Raw genomic sequence first — 16,468 nt, forward strand, 5'->3', positions numbered from 1 at the left:
ATGATTGTTTCCAAGAATAAATGCCCAATAAATGAGCAATAGGATTATACTAATAATTTGTTTTGTTTTGCTAAAATTGCTTCGATAGTATCAACTTTATATCGTTCCAATTCTCTAAAAATGAACATTTTAATTAAACTGCACTGAAATTATTTCTTTGTAAATATTTACTCAGATATGCCGTTCACCAGGGTGAGGGACAGGAAACAGCTTTCTGCCGTATACACTGAACAGTTATGGTTGGAATTACTGCAAACCTAACAACCATATCTATTTAGCAATAGAGGTAAGAAATGGTACAAATTGTTATAATATGAGGGAAAACAAAAAGTAAGGGGGAAATGAGGAAATGTTCTTGTATAAATAGGCTATTGCTTAGAAACATGTCAATCTCAAATTACAAAAATCAAACAGATGTCTAAATAAATGTCAGACTGGTATGACAGCATCGAAAAAAGTCAACAAAACTAGCATGAATAGAATTTACTCAGCTTCATTCCCCTTCCTTTAACCTGAATACTTTACTTCTCTGCTTCTGTATAGAATCATAAAATGAAGTCTACATAAAGATACAGTTATCGGTTATACCAGCACATGGCTCCAATTCAGCAAAGCACTTAAGTAGGTGATTAGCTTCAAGCCACTTCACTTACCCACTTTCCTAAGAATGAACTTAAGTGCATACCAAAAGTTCTTTCCTGGGTTGGTTTTTTGCTGTGCCTGTTGACTGCAGCAGAGCACGGAGCTATCTGAGCTAGTCTGAAAGGGGTGTGCTCAGGGCTGGAAATGGTCTGTAACCGCAGCTGCCGGGCACTTGGGGTCAATTCACTGACTGGCCTCCAGTGCTCAAGCTTCCCTGGTAAAGCCTGTTGTGTTATGCAGTTTGCAGTATATATGATTCCTTCTTTTTGTCTGCTCTGGTTTCTGCAGAGCATTCGCCTTTCTTTATTCTTCCAAGGTCCTACTATTCCTTTTGTAGGGAAAGTACTAATAGACCAGGAGCCGCTGGTGGTCTAGTGGTAAGGGAGCGGCGCTATCACTGCCGAGAACCGGGTTCGATTCCCGGTCAGGGCCACTCCCGGGCAGGTGGGGCTCGTTAGCCCTTAAAGGCAACCCATCTACGTCCTAAGGACCTCACTGCCACTGTCCAAGCTCGCTTGGCCCCGGCAGATGAACCTTAGGATTAAAGGGTGGGCTCAGTTCCGCGCACACTGTGTCTCACCTAAAAAATCCAATGCGCAGGCTGGAAGGTGTAAAGACCTTCCCCGGATCTTCGCTCGTGAAGACTGGCCATTATTATTATTACTAATAGACCTCAAAATCAGAGGAATCAGGTAGTAGATCAAATAAAAGGCTTATGATTGTGAAGCCTAAAGTATGATCCAAAAAGACCTTACTCAGTAGCTGTTTCATTCTAGACACACTCTACTTTCTTTATTTCTTTGTCTTTATATGTGTAACTTTGTCTAGACAGTTGTTTTTGTGCATGTCCAAGGTTGCTTGAAGTTTTACTATGTTCTACCTCAGTCTGGCAGCGATCTGGAAACAATTTCTCTACCAAATCCTCTAAGCAACTTTATCTGGGAGGTATTCTCAGCTCATACAGGATTAGGTCCCTGACAAAATGCAGTCATGTTTTTTCTAAACTAATGCTAGGGATCACTTTCTGCAGTGGCAGCTACAACTGCCTGCAGACTGTTACTGAGTATTCCTACCTTAAACAGAAATGTTCCAATCGGTAAGTTGAAGTTGGTTTCTCTTTCCTATCCAAATTATCACAAATCCCTTTCTTCATGATGTCACAGTGTCAGTAGTATGGATAGAAGGCACTTTCTCCCCCAGATCACCTGCAGGTTCATGGTTATAGATATTTCTTGAGAGGGAGAGGTTTAAATCCCTGCAGATGGAGCCAAAAGTGGAGTCTGGATCACCTTGTTGAGTTTCTTGTTTAAGAGGTGAAGATGCATTGTCAAGAAGGATTTGTTAGGGATAACCTGGAAGCTTTAGCCTCGAGGATGGCTTATCACTGGATATTTTGGGAAACACATAAAGGTGAACCATTGGCAAGGGCTGATGTTCCACTGAATTATTACACACCTCATAAGAAGAGAAAAACTTCCTGCCATCTGTTTCAGTCACCATAGTGCTTATGATTTCTCTTAAAAATCTTGGGTTTGAGTGATTTGTATGTTTAAACATCAAACCTCCTATAGCACTTTTTTGGACAGAAAGGCTATGTTCGCATCAGCAGGTGGCTTTGCTCGTTGAACCTAGAGACTTATGCCCTGGTGATCGTGTCTTATGTTCCTATTTATATTTTTTTGGGGTTTTTGGACTTGCTGTAGTCTGGCCCCTGACCTAGTTGTCTGGCCAGGAGTGGACACTATTACCTGTGCTTCTGGAACCTTCTAGCTTAGTTTTATCTGAAAATAATGCAGATTTTGCACTCTAAACCAGTTCCATAATGTGAAGTGGAGCGTGGTATGTGGCAATGAGTGGGAGACATACTTAAGAACAATAACCTTTGATTGAACTGAAATGCTAATGTAATATTCCTTCAGTAAAGATAATGATCCAATTTATGAATAGCAAAATACCTTGCTGATAGTGTGGAGACACGAGCAGGATTTTACTCAGGACCTCAGATATCACTTTGATATATCTGAAAGAACTATGTAAGTAAATATATGACAGTAACTCCATATTATCTCGGAGCAAGTGATGAAGTTGATGATTAAAGCAATAAGGTTTTTTTTTGTTAAATGGATTCTTATTTTCTAACAAAGGAGGAGGAGATGGTCTTTTAGCATCTTTTAGCATATAAACACAAAAATATTTAATAGATATTCCTGCAAGGAAGAGAGAATCCCATAAAAATTTTTGAAAGTCTTTTAAAAATCTTGCTTCTGTTATATTAGAGTTCTTTTGACCCGCTGGCCACGCTACTTTTGATGTAGCCCAGGATGTGGTTGGCTTTCTGGGCTGCAAGCCCATGTTACCAGGTCATGTCGAGCTTCTCGTCAGCCAACACCCCCAAGTCTTTCTCCTCAGGGCTGCTCTCAATCCATTATCCATCCAGCCCATATTTGTGCTTGGGATTGCCCTGATCCGGGTGCAGTACTTGCACTTGGTCTCATTGAATTTCATGATCTTATAACATATTAAAAAGCGGCTCAGAAATAGGATAAAATAAGACCAGTGGTGATCTGCTCATGATTATAAATACAAGTAGAGTTTTTGTGAGCCTAATTTTAACCATGTTATTTTTAATATCTTATTTCTTGGTTCCATATCCTTGCTGATTGGCAAGAAAGCTAGTTTCACTTAAGTTAACAGCATATTTGCTCAGATATCCTGTTAGTGCAAACCCTACAGCTCTTAAACCCCACATCTGCTGTTTGGAATTGTAATTAACTAATTTAAAAAGTTTTAAAGACATAAAAAAAGTGAAGACATGATTTGAACAGAAAAAGACATGCAAGTCTGCACAGAAGTCTGATGTGTGGACAGAGTGGCAGCATTAAATGTCAGCTGAGTTATTGAAGATTTTGGTCATATAATTGGGATTGTTTGAGTGAATTTTATTGTAGTTAGTACACTAGGGCATATTCAAGTCAACATTAATCATCAGAAAGATATAAAGTAAATAAGTACTCACATAAGTAAAGCTATAACTCAGAAGAGACAGGTAATACATAAAAGTAACATCCTTGCTGCAAATTTGTCCCCTGGTTGTATCTCCATTATCTCTCTCTCCAGGTGCTCACTAGAGTTACGACGGACATTAATTTTTCACATGCTGTGCTCAGTAATATTGTCATCTTCTTCACTTGTATCAGATAATTGATTTGATTTAGAAGACTTTTTTGCTGTATTGTGCCTAAGAAATAGAAAGATTTTCACTTTCTATATTCTTGCTATTAAATTTATGCCAACATAGTATAGGGTTGCTTCCTCATCTTTCTGTTCTTGTTCACTCTACCACCAACTGTCTTTCCACAGAAGCTATAAAGCCTTGTCAACCATCTTGCTTGGACCTTGGTCACTCAATAAGCCAATATATTTTTGTATAAACATAGGTAATTACATTTAAAACTTGTGGAATATTATTTCAGTGTTACAGGGTTGCATTTATTTCTAAACTGTATCACAGGAAAATACACACAATCTTTTGACATTTAAACAATGTCATAGTTTAAATTTGCAGTTAAGATAAAAAGAAATAATTATTTAAGAAGAATATGAATTGAGGATTTTGTTTGAGTTTTTGGGGTATCAGTGCTAAGTATAACTGAAACATTAAGAATATATTAAAATATTGAGTTGCACAATTTGTGTCTTTGAGCCATACTCTCACATTGGTAAGTGGCAGGTTATGTCTGGTTTTCCAGTGTGACTGTAGTGCAATTTAGTATAGTGCTGTGCAGAAACCAGCATATGAGTTGTTAGGGACCAGGTATAAACTGGAGACTGCCAGTGTGCTATAGCACCCTCCATCAGTCTCCTGACTTCCCTTTTTGTCCCTGACAAGACCTACACATTTTTGTAGTAGTGGTGGTAGAGAAAGGAGGGGCTGTGAGGGCTGAGTGGAGCTGACCTTATTGGCTTTGTGGTTCCCTAAACCTCTTCTATGCTCTTAGCACATACCAGCAAACTTAAACTATTTGCAAAATGGGGCTGAAAAAGCCAAGACAGAGAAATGGCTGTGTGTTACATAAATCTATCTCAGGAATCCTTGCACATTGTTAGAAAGTAATTCTCAACATTTTATTTTACATACATCATTCTCATTGTTTAATCCACTAAATAATTAATGTTTACAGAAATGAAGTCTGATCTGGAAGGCGAAGCATGTTATGTCACACCATAAACTATTTCTGTGGCAAGTAAAATAATTTTTAAAGATGTTCAGTATTTCACAGCCATTGTGAAAGGAGGATCAGAATATTTCATTCTTTAAAATAATTGTAACATATTTTGCTGTGAAAAATCACCAAAAAATTATTTTTGTATATAGGATTTCATATGTAACACTCTTTGATAGCTACTTTAAATAAAGGAAAATAAATAAAAATGAATGTGGTATTTTGATCTCCATATTTGCTCTTTATATTCTAACAACATTTTAAAATTTTTAAGATGAAAACTGACATCAGATATAAGATGTTAAACACTTTAATTTTATCTGCATTTTTTGTGTCAAAAATAATTTTAATATTAAAGGACAACTCTAGACTCCTAATGACTTGAATACAGTTTGACTGTTTTCATGAAGAGCTCTGTGGGATGTCAGAATATTTAATTCAGGATGTTAAAAACATCCCAAAATGTCACAATAATTATATCACAGCAGGCAATTAAAACACTGGAAAATGCCAACTGACTAAGTGTGTTCTCTGTTATTTTGGAAACTAATGAGTGAGTGACAAATAAAGCAGAAATACAAATTATAACCACAAAATCCAATATACATTACAATTGATTTTCATATACAATGTGTATTAAAATAAAGCAGCCTGTCTTAACAAAAACAAAGAAATACTTATTTAAAGCTGTCGTTTTAGCTTTAGGCTTTGTAATACCCCAGGCATCAGAAACTGTTTTTATGTTTCCCCTTCATTATTTAGTTAATTAGTTATATATTTGTGTTATGGCACTATAATATGGACTTGTTCATGCAACCCTTTCTAACTACAATGGTTCCATTCACTGCACTGCAATAGTCTCTGCCAAATTCTCCACGTGTCCTTAAATTAGTCTAAGGGCAGCGAGGGAAGGTCTGTGTGCTTGTGGGGTGGAAAATACAGCTCCCTTCACAGCAGGTCAGAGGCACTGTAAAATCTTCATGGACCCAGGGAAGTTACAGCACAAGTAAGGATGCTGATTCCTAGACAGAAAACAATAGAGGCTTGGAGTTGTAGAAGAATTCCTGCATTTGAATGGCAATGGGTTAATTGAAGCGGCAATTCAATAAGAGAGATGCTTTTGATTTAATTTGTACAGGGATTTAATCCATAATTATTAAACCAACATCCTATTCTGGCAGACACTATGGAAATAAACTCATCCTATTCAACTTAGGGGAAGGAGGTACTGTAAGAAACATGACAAAAAAAAAAAAAAAGGAAAAGGGGATATTTAATAAAGATGACAATAGGCAATTATTCTCATTAGCTAATGAGCCTTGAATAATTATTATTACTGCAACTGAATTGCTTAAATAAAAGAAAAATATATGAAGTACCAGGCAGAAAAAAAACTGTGAGAGGTAGCTGTGTCACTGCTCCTATGCAAGGCTACAGTAGGTGTCAGTCTCTTTGCTTCATTTTAAGGTTTTATGTGGCAACCATTACATGGGGCTGACAGCAGTTTAACTGGTATAAATCATTGTTGCTAATGAAGGGCATGGCTTTAGTTGTTTATTCTTGCCCCCTCCCTTGAGCAGACATGAACATTCACAGAACTGCAAAGTCAACTGGATTTGGCAACGGTCTGGTTAGAAACTAAACCCCCAACTGTAATTTTCATGGATATGAGATCCCTGTTGGGTGCACCATGTGTTTTCCTGAGTGCTAGTGATAGCACAAGAGAGGGGAAAGGAACTGGGAAGGGGGGAAGGGAGACTGGCTTAACTCCTTCAGCAGTAGTGTGGATCTAAACTGAATTAAAGTAATTGGGGAATCATGACATGAAGGGTCGTGTTGCATTCATGATTGCAACAGTTCAGGTAGAACAAATTATTGCTGCATTGATCTGAGCACTGGAAATGTCAGTATTTAACAGTCTTTAAGAATTACTACTCTTTTCAGTTCCTTACAGTTTCTGGACATGAAATAATCTTCAGATTTCTGTAATAGAGCTTCATGAACTGAATACCTCAAAGCCATCTCTGGAAAAAGAGGATCAGTTATTCTGTTTATTTTGCAGACCCCATAGCTTGTATTTAAAAACTTAAGTGGTACTTTGCACTTCCTTGGTTGTTTTTTCACATGTCCAAAGTTTTGTCTCTGGTTGTGGATCCACTTGTGACTGAGTTTCCTTTCTGTATCTGGCATCATGTGGTGGTCAGTAATCACTCAGCCTTTACAATGCTTGCATTGGGTGTTATTCTGAGGTGTGTTATCTTGCTTCTGGCTCTGTATTCATGTTATTCCTTGGGCAGGTTGTTGAAGCGGATATCTGGCTCATTACACAGCCTTTGAGCACCACTTGCTGCTAGTAGACCATCAAAAGTAAGATTTTTGCTACTACTTCTGGTGGAATAAAAGGCAATAATAGGCAAAAGCCCTATTCCTCTGTGTAGTTTTGAGTTGGACTGGAGGGAAAAGATTGAAATCTTGTCTTTCCTCATTCGGGTGCTGTTGAATGTGCATATCATACCCACTGGAGAAGTCTGACCCATGAAAGAGACTCTGGTATCCTGGGGGTCTAAAGGCTAAGTAGGTGAGGCATAAAAAATTATGTTCTTCCATGTCTTCGTATCTTCACATACAGACTAAGTGAACTGTTTTAAGTGTGTCAGCTTAAATAACACTGAGGCTCCTAATTCTGTCACTTTTACCTGCATAGGTTCTTTTTTTTTTTGGTTATAAAAACCTTCAGGAGCGTTCTTTTTGAGTCATCAAGAAATGTCTAGGTGTCTTCTGGTGACAGTTATCTTAGGTAAAGACATGGGATATATATGTATTTGTTTGAGATATATAGAAAATGCTTAGAATATTTATACATAAATCTCTGAAAGAATTTTTGCTTTGCAGGAAAGCCCAGGTAGAGTGAGATAACCAGTAAGATTACTGGCTAGTTCCATCATGGCACACCTTTTTGTTCCACAGAGGTCAGTATATTTCTCTCTCTGCTAGTTTCCATGAAATAACACTTTTACACTCCAGATTAAGAACGGGATGATAATTAAAAACCCCCAAATGATTCCAAACCCTAGATGTTAAGAATTCTTGTATTTAGCATGGACCTTACTGGTTTATTCAACTCATATTTCAATGTCTTGTTTGGTTTATTGCATTAAGGATAACACTAAATAAGCAAAGAAAGACATACTCCATGAGATCTCATAAAATGGCAAATAAGATGCCATTGGATGAGAACTCTGCAGTGTTGTCACTATCCTTTCATATTATTATAGATTTGATGTAAAAACAATTGACTGTAACTGTGAAACATAGTAGAGCTCAGTAGAACTTCTTTTGCCCTTCAGGATTTATTTTGCATCTGTTCTGGTGCTGGAAACTGTGGGTGAGACCCATCTAAGGAAACAATGAAAACAACAATCCTGCCTGTTAATCTGGTTTTGTTGTGCTTCTCTATATTCATCCACATTCATTTCACTTTGCTTCACACACTGAAACTTAACTGAGCTTTTTTCCCTGAAGTCTCTCTTCCTAAAGATAGCCTCTCAGTCCACTTTGCAAGAATACCAGCTACTCCTTTCAAACAGGTTTATTTTTTTCTCCTTTGATATGAAAGGATAAACCTTGCAATGTACCTGTAAAGAAGAGAGGTAGAGAAAACAATTGAACAAGTAGACATTACTAAATTGTGACTTCCTTGAAAAAGAAAATCTGGACAAAGATTATACTCATTACTATGAAGCTCTTTTCAGTCACAAAGCCATTAGAAAAGGTATTTATAACTGACCTTTGATGATTCATAATTCCTTTCAGTAGAGAACTATAGGATTTTGGACTAAATGTTTTATCACATTCTTGTAAAAAATATGTGTAATTTTTAACTATAACAGAAGTTTTAAAACAGTTTTTAGAAGACCACTGAAGCAATAGCACAGTATGTGAACAATTTCTGTTGTTTAAAAAGATGAAAGACCTCTGAGGATATTTTTAGTCCATATAAGGTAGAAGGTACAACGTTATAAATATATAAACATCTGTCATATTTTTCTGAGCTTGAACTTTGTACTTTTACTACATAACAAATTTGTTCCTGTTATCCTGAGGGAAGAAATTTTTTCCTTTCTTACAAAAGCATGGCTTCAAAGCTTTGAAAAAGTATGGAAGCAGAAAATTATAAAATACTCATTGTTTCTGAATAACAGCAGAAAAAAGCCTCTTTGCTTTAAGAAGCACTATGAAAGACTCCTTTTTTTTCAAAGGTGAACTTTTTTCTTTCAAACGTGTTTCATGTTTTTCCCTAGCTGAACCTGCTTTTCTAAAAGCACATTTGAAATAGAGAACCATGCTGCAAGCTAGTGTTCTGCAAATGTGTGTGAACAATTGTACTCACAATAACTAAATATCTTTTAGTATCAGCTGGTTACTCAGCATAGATGAAATTGCAGTCATTAGGCCATATAATATTTTATCAATATCCCACATACTTTTACCTCACAGTTCAGGTAGCTGTAAGTGGGGGGAAAAAAAAAAAGCCCACAAATATTAAATTAGATTTACTAGATGACTTGGAAAGTTTCACTGCCTAAACGACTGGTATTTTACTATCTTTTTAGGTGTATTAATCTTCCATGGTATAAAGAAATAATATTTTAAAAACATTAAAACATTTACAGTAAATTGTTTGCTTCCTGTTCATTATTTTAATGTGTTATGAAAAGTATTTAGCAGTGTTACACAGAGTGGCTTCAGTTCTTGAACTGAAAGAAATATATTTTATTAGCAATCCTGAAACTGAAAGTTGCAGTGAAATTACCTGTTCTCTGTGGCCAGGACAATGCAGAATACCGCACCTATATTTTGAAGTCATAGATTAAATAAAAAAGTCATATATCTAGTTCTGTTGTCTTCTGAGGAATTATTCTTTTTAAATTTGTGATTATAAAATTGTGAAACCAAGAGTATTTATCTAGCTGAAGGTCTAACAGTCCATAAAGCCTTAATCACAGAGCTGAACAACCTCTGTATTTCTATTTTCTCTGTTGTCTTTTGGAGTTAGCTGAAAATTCATCAGCATCATCATAGTATTATCTAACTGAAAACAAGTGTTTCATTGAAATTAGTAAATTTTTGTTCCACAGATTTATTTGGGTTTTTGGTGTGATTTTTTTTTTCTAAGGGATTTTAAAAGGAATAATGTAAATGAGAGAGTAGCATTTTGGAAACATTCTTTATTTCCAATATTAGTGGCTTTCTGAAAGGGAAATTCGCAGGCAAGAACAAACAAATACAAATCAATTTCTGCAAAACTATAAAAACAATAGTACAGATGCTGTTATTTCGTGGTGGTGGTCAGTGTGCAGCTCTGCTAAAAAACTCAGCATGTGAGGGTAGAGCTTGGAACAGTTGGTTGAAACTTGTCCTGTGGGTTTCGATGGTCATAGCTAACTGTACTTTGTGGATTTCAGTTCTTTAAGGCTGAAAGAAAAATCAATCAATACATTCTTTAAAACAGGATTACAGAGGTTTGTATATACAACATGGGACTGAGAAGACATCTGCATGTTCTTAGAGAGAATTGACATTCCTGCCAGTTTTACATCTGTCTCAGTACAAATATAATTTTCAATAAGGAATAAACTGTTCATCTCAAAAAGGCAATTAATCCCTATAGGCAATGTGTTTTGTGTTTATTAGAAGCAAACATGAAAAGACATGGTAGTTGCCCTTAGGAACTGCAGACATGGATCAGTGCAGCTGGTGGCCTGTTTTACACTTGGTCAAGGTCAGTGGATGCAGATCCTCAGAATCAAGGCCTTGTTACTAGATGTCAGGTATATCTGAAGTTTGCATACTGGATCTCTTTCATGTAGCTTGTACCACCAGTTTATTAATATTTAATTAGGAGTGTGCAAATAATGACTACTTCATTTTTGGGGCTACAGTGAAAACTCTGAGGGGAGAAAAAGGTCATGTGAACAGTACTAGTGGTGAGTAGCTGCTGGCTGATCAGTGTCTTAGTTCTTTCTTTCTCATCTCACATAACATGCTGATGTGCTATTATTCCAGTCCTCTCCCCCTCTTTTTCTTCCAGCTCCTAAATCAATTCCATGTTTGGCTGGGCACACAGCAGCACGTGCAGAGGCTGGCTTAATCCATGTATACACTGCCTGGAAAACAGGAAACTGCTGGAGTTACACTGTCTTGCTTTAAATAAGGACGTGCAACTTGGTCTGCCTTCTTCAAGCAGCTCTCAATTAGCAGACACATTTGTAGAATTTTTTGTCTTCATGCAGTCTATTTTAAAGTGGTCAATGGACGTAAAATTATTAGAAGGCATAGAGTACAGATGACAATTGACAGTACTGTTACATAAACCTCAGTTACTTAGAAAATCAGAATAAAATTGGTGTGGAAGAACTCAGGATAGAAACTGGGACATATGAAAAGTTTCTTAGGGAAAAAAGCAAAATCCAATTAGCTTGAAAAACATTCTTTTATGCTGTTCAGGTCAAGAGAAATTGAAATTGAAATGAAATGTATGATTTCTGGGTTTTTAAGATGGTTTTGTGTCTTTTAAATTTTTTCAAAACAAATACATAGTTCTTAAACAAAAATAACAATAATTCTTGTAGCAAATGCCTAATGTACCTAATTTGCTCCCCTATTTCCGATGTTTCATTTTCTTTCAACAGATCTACTATTTATTCAATTTCCTTGTTTAACTTTTTGTAGCATTTAGATTTGAATCTGTAAGTGGTAAAATAATTGTTTCAGGCATTACATTATCCTTGCTTAGATCATTTACATGGACTCTTTTGGTGATTTATGAGAAATATTATATTTGTGATAATAATGTCCTTTGACCTAATTCTAATAGGAGTAATTTTTCGCTTATTTAGGGATTAGTTCTCTGAAATCTTCCAGTCTCTTGTTTGTTATGATTTGTCTTGATCTGGCCTCTTAACCCAACCTGCCTCTTCTGTTCTTCCACTGCTCATCTGTCTGTTGGCAGAGGCAGAGAGATATGAAAGGCAAGAAGATCGAATTAGCCACGACCATGGAAAGTAGGTCAGAAAGCAATGATAGATTTCTAGTGTTTTTTGGTCTGAAATCTATTTGACTGTAAAAACATTTTAATTTTAGTTTTTGGACTAATTAATTTTTTTTTAACCAAAACCCAACCCCCTAGTTTAACTACTGATTCTTTCATATTTTGACTCTCATTCATTTCCTTTAACTCTGAGAAATGATCAGCAGTGCATAAACAGGGAAAAATACATATTGCTGGGATTTCCCCTTCTGTGCACCAATGACGTTATTCCTGAAGATTGTTTTGAGTTCATTACCTGTTAAACCAAATCCCTTCCTGTCTTTTCTCCTTAAGTGATTTTAAATATAAAAAAGTCATATTTTTTTCCTGTCCATGAACTCCTGTTAATTGAAAAGCACTCATTTAATATGGAAAGGTGAAGATATTAATCTTGCCTTGAGTGGTTTCAATAACCCTTTTCTTTCTTAATGTCCTCTCTTTGTGCACTGAAAGACTTCAGCCAGCTTCGATAGCCCCGTGCTTATGCATGATCTTTCAGTAGGGAATTAGCAGGGTTGCTTAGGAAAAAAACACAAATAAATAACACTCACAGTTGGAAGACTAGTGGCACACAGGGAATAATCATTAGAAAAAATCTAGCATCAAGTTAATAACTGGAAGAAGCAAAGACAGTTTAATCTATAATTTCTGGTTATTTGAAAGCACTGGTGTCCCCAACTTTCCAGCAAATGTACTTAGAACTGGGCATCCAAAACATTAATCAAGCAGTGAAATAAATTCCATGATTTTCAGTGTTAGAAGAACTAGCTCTGATTTTCTGTGCTGAATAACTACTTCAGGCTTGATTTGTTTCCACTGTCACAAGTGATATTTCCTTGGCACTGCAAACTGTAAAACGGGTAAATTGCTGTCATTAAGTAATTGTGCTCCCTCAGTGACCAAGGCAGCCAGTTTCTAGCCTGCTCCAGTCCCACGTCCACTCCCAGCTCTGTGTGATATGTGCTGTGCCAGGTCCAGTGATGGGAGTGTTGTCTGCTAAAATTCGGACAAAAAAACATCACTTGCTTCACCCAGGGTAAATAAACAGTCATTGATCTGCCCTGGATTTGAAAGGAGAGTGCACACCAGGCAATTTCTGTCTCTTCAAGCCACTTTTCGAGGCAGTGGACACTCATGAGATATTTTGAAGTGACAGAGCAACAAAAAAGTGGACAGGCTCCTATGCTGTTCCTGGCAGGTTTGTGCTCCGTTCCTGAACCTGTGTCCTTGTTACCCAGAGAACCAAGGCAGAAGGGAACTCTGATGGGCACCTGCTCGGGTTGTCAGGTTCTTAGCAGAATTTAGGGTGTTGTCTTTTACAGTGATGGAAAAGTTCCACTATTTGTTTACTATTTTTAATTTTTAATTTCTGAAAGAGATTATATGAGTCTCATTTGAAGTAGTTTACATTTGAAGAGTACATTTTAGAGTGTGGTTAGAGAAAACTGGCTGGGGTAAGCATGTACTTTGGGTTGGGTCGGTCACTGCAAGTGCTCTAAAGCACATCAAAGCTTTCCCAACTGCTGCATAAAAATATTTAAATCCTACACTCCGAATGCAAGTAGCAGTGTAGGAGTAACTGCAGTGTTTAACCCACGTGATGTTGTGGAATATATAGAAAAATTCCTTACATTTTCAATCCTATAGGAAGCTTAGAGAACAAGCAATAGTCTCTGTGGTAGTGAGGGTTTTGTTGGGTAGGCTTAGAGTGGCAGAGTGCCCTTTGCTTGTGACACTCTCTCCACAGCCATTATTAATATTTACAGAAGGCGGCACCTACAACTTTCAGACTTTATAGGAGGCAAAGTCTTTGTCTCAAATTTGTGAGCCACCTCAGAGGAATTCACCAGTACCACACATAATCTAACAGTGTAACTAAGAAATACTGTTTAAGCTTTTCTTCATCTTTGTTAATTTGTTTAGGTATCTCTCTTGTCTTTTCAGCTTGTGAAACTATAGTATTTTATCACTGTAATAAACAACAGAATATGCACAGTGGAACTGATACCATGGGTTGAACCTGCAGCCAGAATTTTCCAATAACCAGTGACCAGCAGCATTGACTGAAGAACACAGTTTCAAAAACTCCAACAAGCAGCCACAGTAAAAAACTTTCCCATACATTAAGTGCCATCCTAACTTACACACAGGAACTTGTTTAAACCATCAGTTTAGTTTTTTGTCTAGATCTTTCAGTTAAATGTTTGGTGTATTTTTAATTATTATATGTTAGAAACACTGTTCCTAAATATCTAATACTTTCTTGGATTTTTAAAGTTGTGTGATTTATGCTGTCAGTTTGTGACTTTATGCTCTCAGTTTTGGTTTTGTCATTGTTCTGATCAAGAAATCCCCTTCTAATTTTGTGACTTTTATTTCCTCTTGGAGCAGGGAGGTGGTGAGGAGAGAGGAAAAAACACTTAGCCTGTAAAACTGAAGTGCTCTGTGAAGGAGAGAAACCATGATTCATTACTACAGAGGAAGACGGTGTGTCACAGAAATCTGCTTGCCTGCTCTGACACAAAAAATCCCTACAAAATCTGCATGCATTTTGGATGTTTATGTTCTGCTGTACTGGATCATCCTGTGCTCTCTTTTGTGAAATGCAAAACTTCAAAAGAGACTAAAAGGATTATCTCTAAAAATGCATGTTTTGATTATATGACTGATGACTCTCCAGCTAGGAGCTTTATTGCAAATGCTTTAAAAGTTTTGGGAGAGACTGGAATCCCAGTAGTCTAATGCAATAATCTGCAAGTTTCCAGTTATGCTCTTTTACAAGACAGTATGTTTAGAACAGCATGACTTAGCAGTAAATATTTCCAGACTCGACTTAAAATATTTTAGAACTGTTTTCTCTGATACCTAACAAAGGGTTAGGATAAAGCAGAAATTTACACATATTTATATACTTACATGAAGCTGTCAAAAGTGTCACACAGATACAAAATAGTGAATAAATTAGTGAAAAATAGTGAAGCTAAACAGTCTCCAAGTCTGAAAATGTAATAAAATACATTTATCCAACATATAACACAAAAATTTGTGCTAGTGTGTGTGGAAGGGAAAGGGTAGGGAAGGAGGGGAATAAAGATTTTATTGTCAGTTCTAAGAATGAGTTGTGTAACTTCTTTGTGAGGAACATACTCTTCCCAGAATCAAGGCTATAAAACCTTTTATCATTACTTGCCCTGTACCTATTTGATGGTCTTTTCATTGCATAAAACTGAAAAAGGCAGATGCAAAATAGGATGATGTAACTGTTCTACATGTTACACAAGTTAATAGTTACACACTAGTTATACAAGCTCTGGATTAACAGTTTTATATAATTCATTGCTGGAGCCTGATTTGGGTTTCAAGAAAAGTCAATCCCAAATCATCCCACAATATATCTCATCAGAGGAGCAACTGACAGCTTGTCAGCTTAATCAAAGAGCTAGGAAAACTCAAACCACCTTTGGCCCTTACTGGACTAGGCAGTCCCAATATGCCTTGTCCTACAGAGCAGATCTTCAGAAAGTGAGCTTGGGGTTTCCTGAAAATAAAAAACACTTGGTAGATTTCAAGCTGGGCTTCTGAAGATAACGTACAATCAACCAGCTTTTGGACTTGATTTTTTTCCTGAGTATTCTTTCAGTTTTCTAAGCTTGTGGCATTTCTCCTGTTTGCCCATTGCCTTTTACCAGGATAAAAAGGTGTGCTTTCCATGAGGTGTCATAGCTGTTGTTTTGGACTAGTGAATTCTACATCACTGAAGAAAATGATTAATTTGTATTTCAAAATATCAATCAACAATTTGACTTTGAATTGCCATATGTTTCAGGTGTTGATTGTTAGTTTATAGAAAATATAGATTATAAGGTACCAAAAGGTCATACTGGTTTTCCAAATACTCTTACCTGCTCTGAACATAGCTTTGGAGGAAACACTGTGCTCCAGAAGGGTGTGAGGACACTTTAAAATAAACATGACCTTGGATTGCATGTAAGAGTTTTCCTTGTTCAGTGTCTACAGAGTAACAAAAGTTCTCTGAGAGGTTATTGACTATTAAAGGTGTGTAAAGTCTTACCAGAGACAACTGAAAACAAAAAAAATTGAGATGTTTATTATGAGAGGTAGTAGTGACAAGTTTTCTTCTACCCTTTTTTTCTATGAACAAAAAAACAGCCAGACTTTTCCACCTGGCCTAAACTTTCTAGAAATAAAGCATAGAACTGATACTGAGGTAGGTCTGCAAAGTTATGAAGGCTGGTTCTGAAAAGCTGTGGTTAGGCAACATCTGGACAGAGTGAGAGCTTCAATGACAATGCTTCACACAGGGAACATCTGAGCTGAATGTGGATGATCTGGATAACTGAACTAGGGATTCAACCCTTTCATCAGTCTGTAACACTCCTGGAGTCGGACTGATGGTATGAAAGGGATGATTCCTTTCCTCTGGGGAACAGTGAGATGAGATGCCCTTAAATAATATGTTAGTGCTCTCTTGGGGTTTAGCATTAATTCTCTA

Source organism: Myiozetetes cayanensis, unplaced genomic scaffold (genome assembly GCF_022539395.1).
Source record: "Myiozetetes cayanensis isolate MyiCay16 unplaced genomic scaffold, myiCay2020 scf7, whole genome shotgun sequence".
Lineage (NCBI taxonomy): Eukaryota > Metazoa > Chordata > Aves > Passeriformes > Tyrannidae > Myiozetetes > Myiozetetes cayanensis.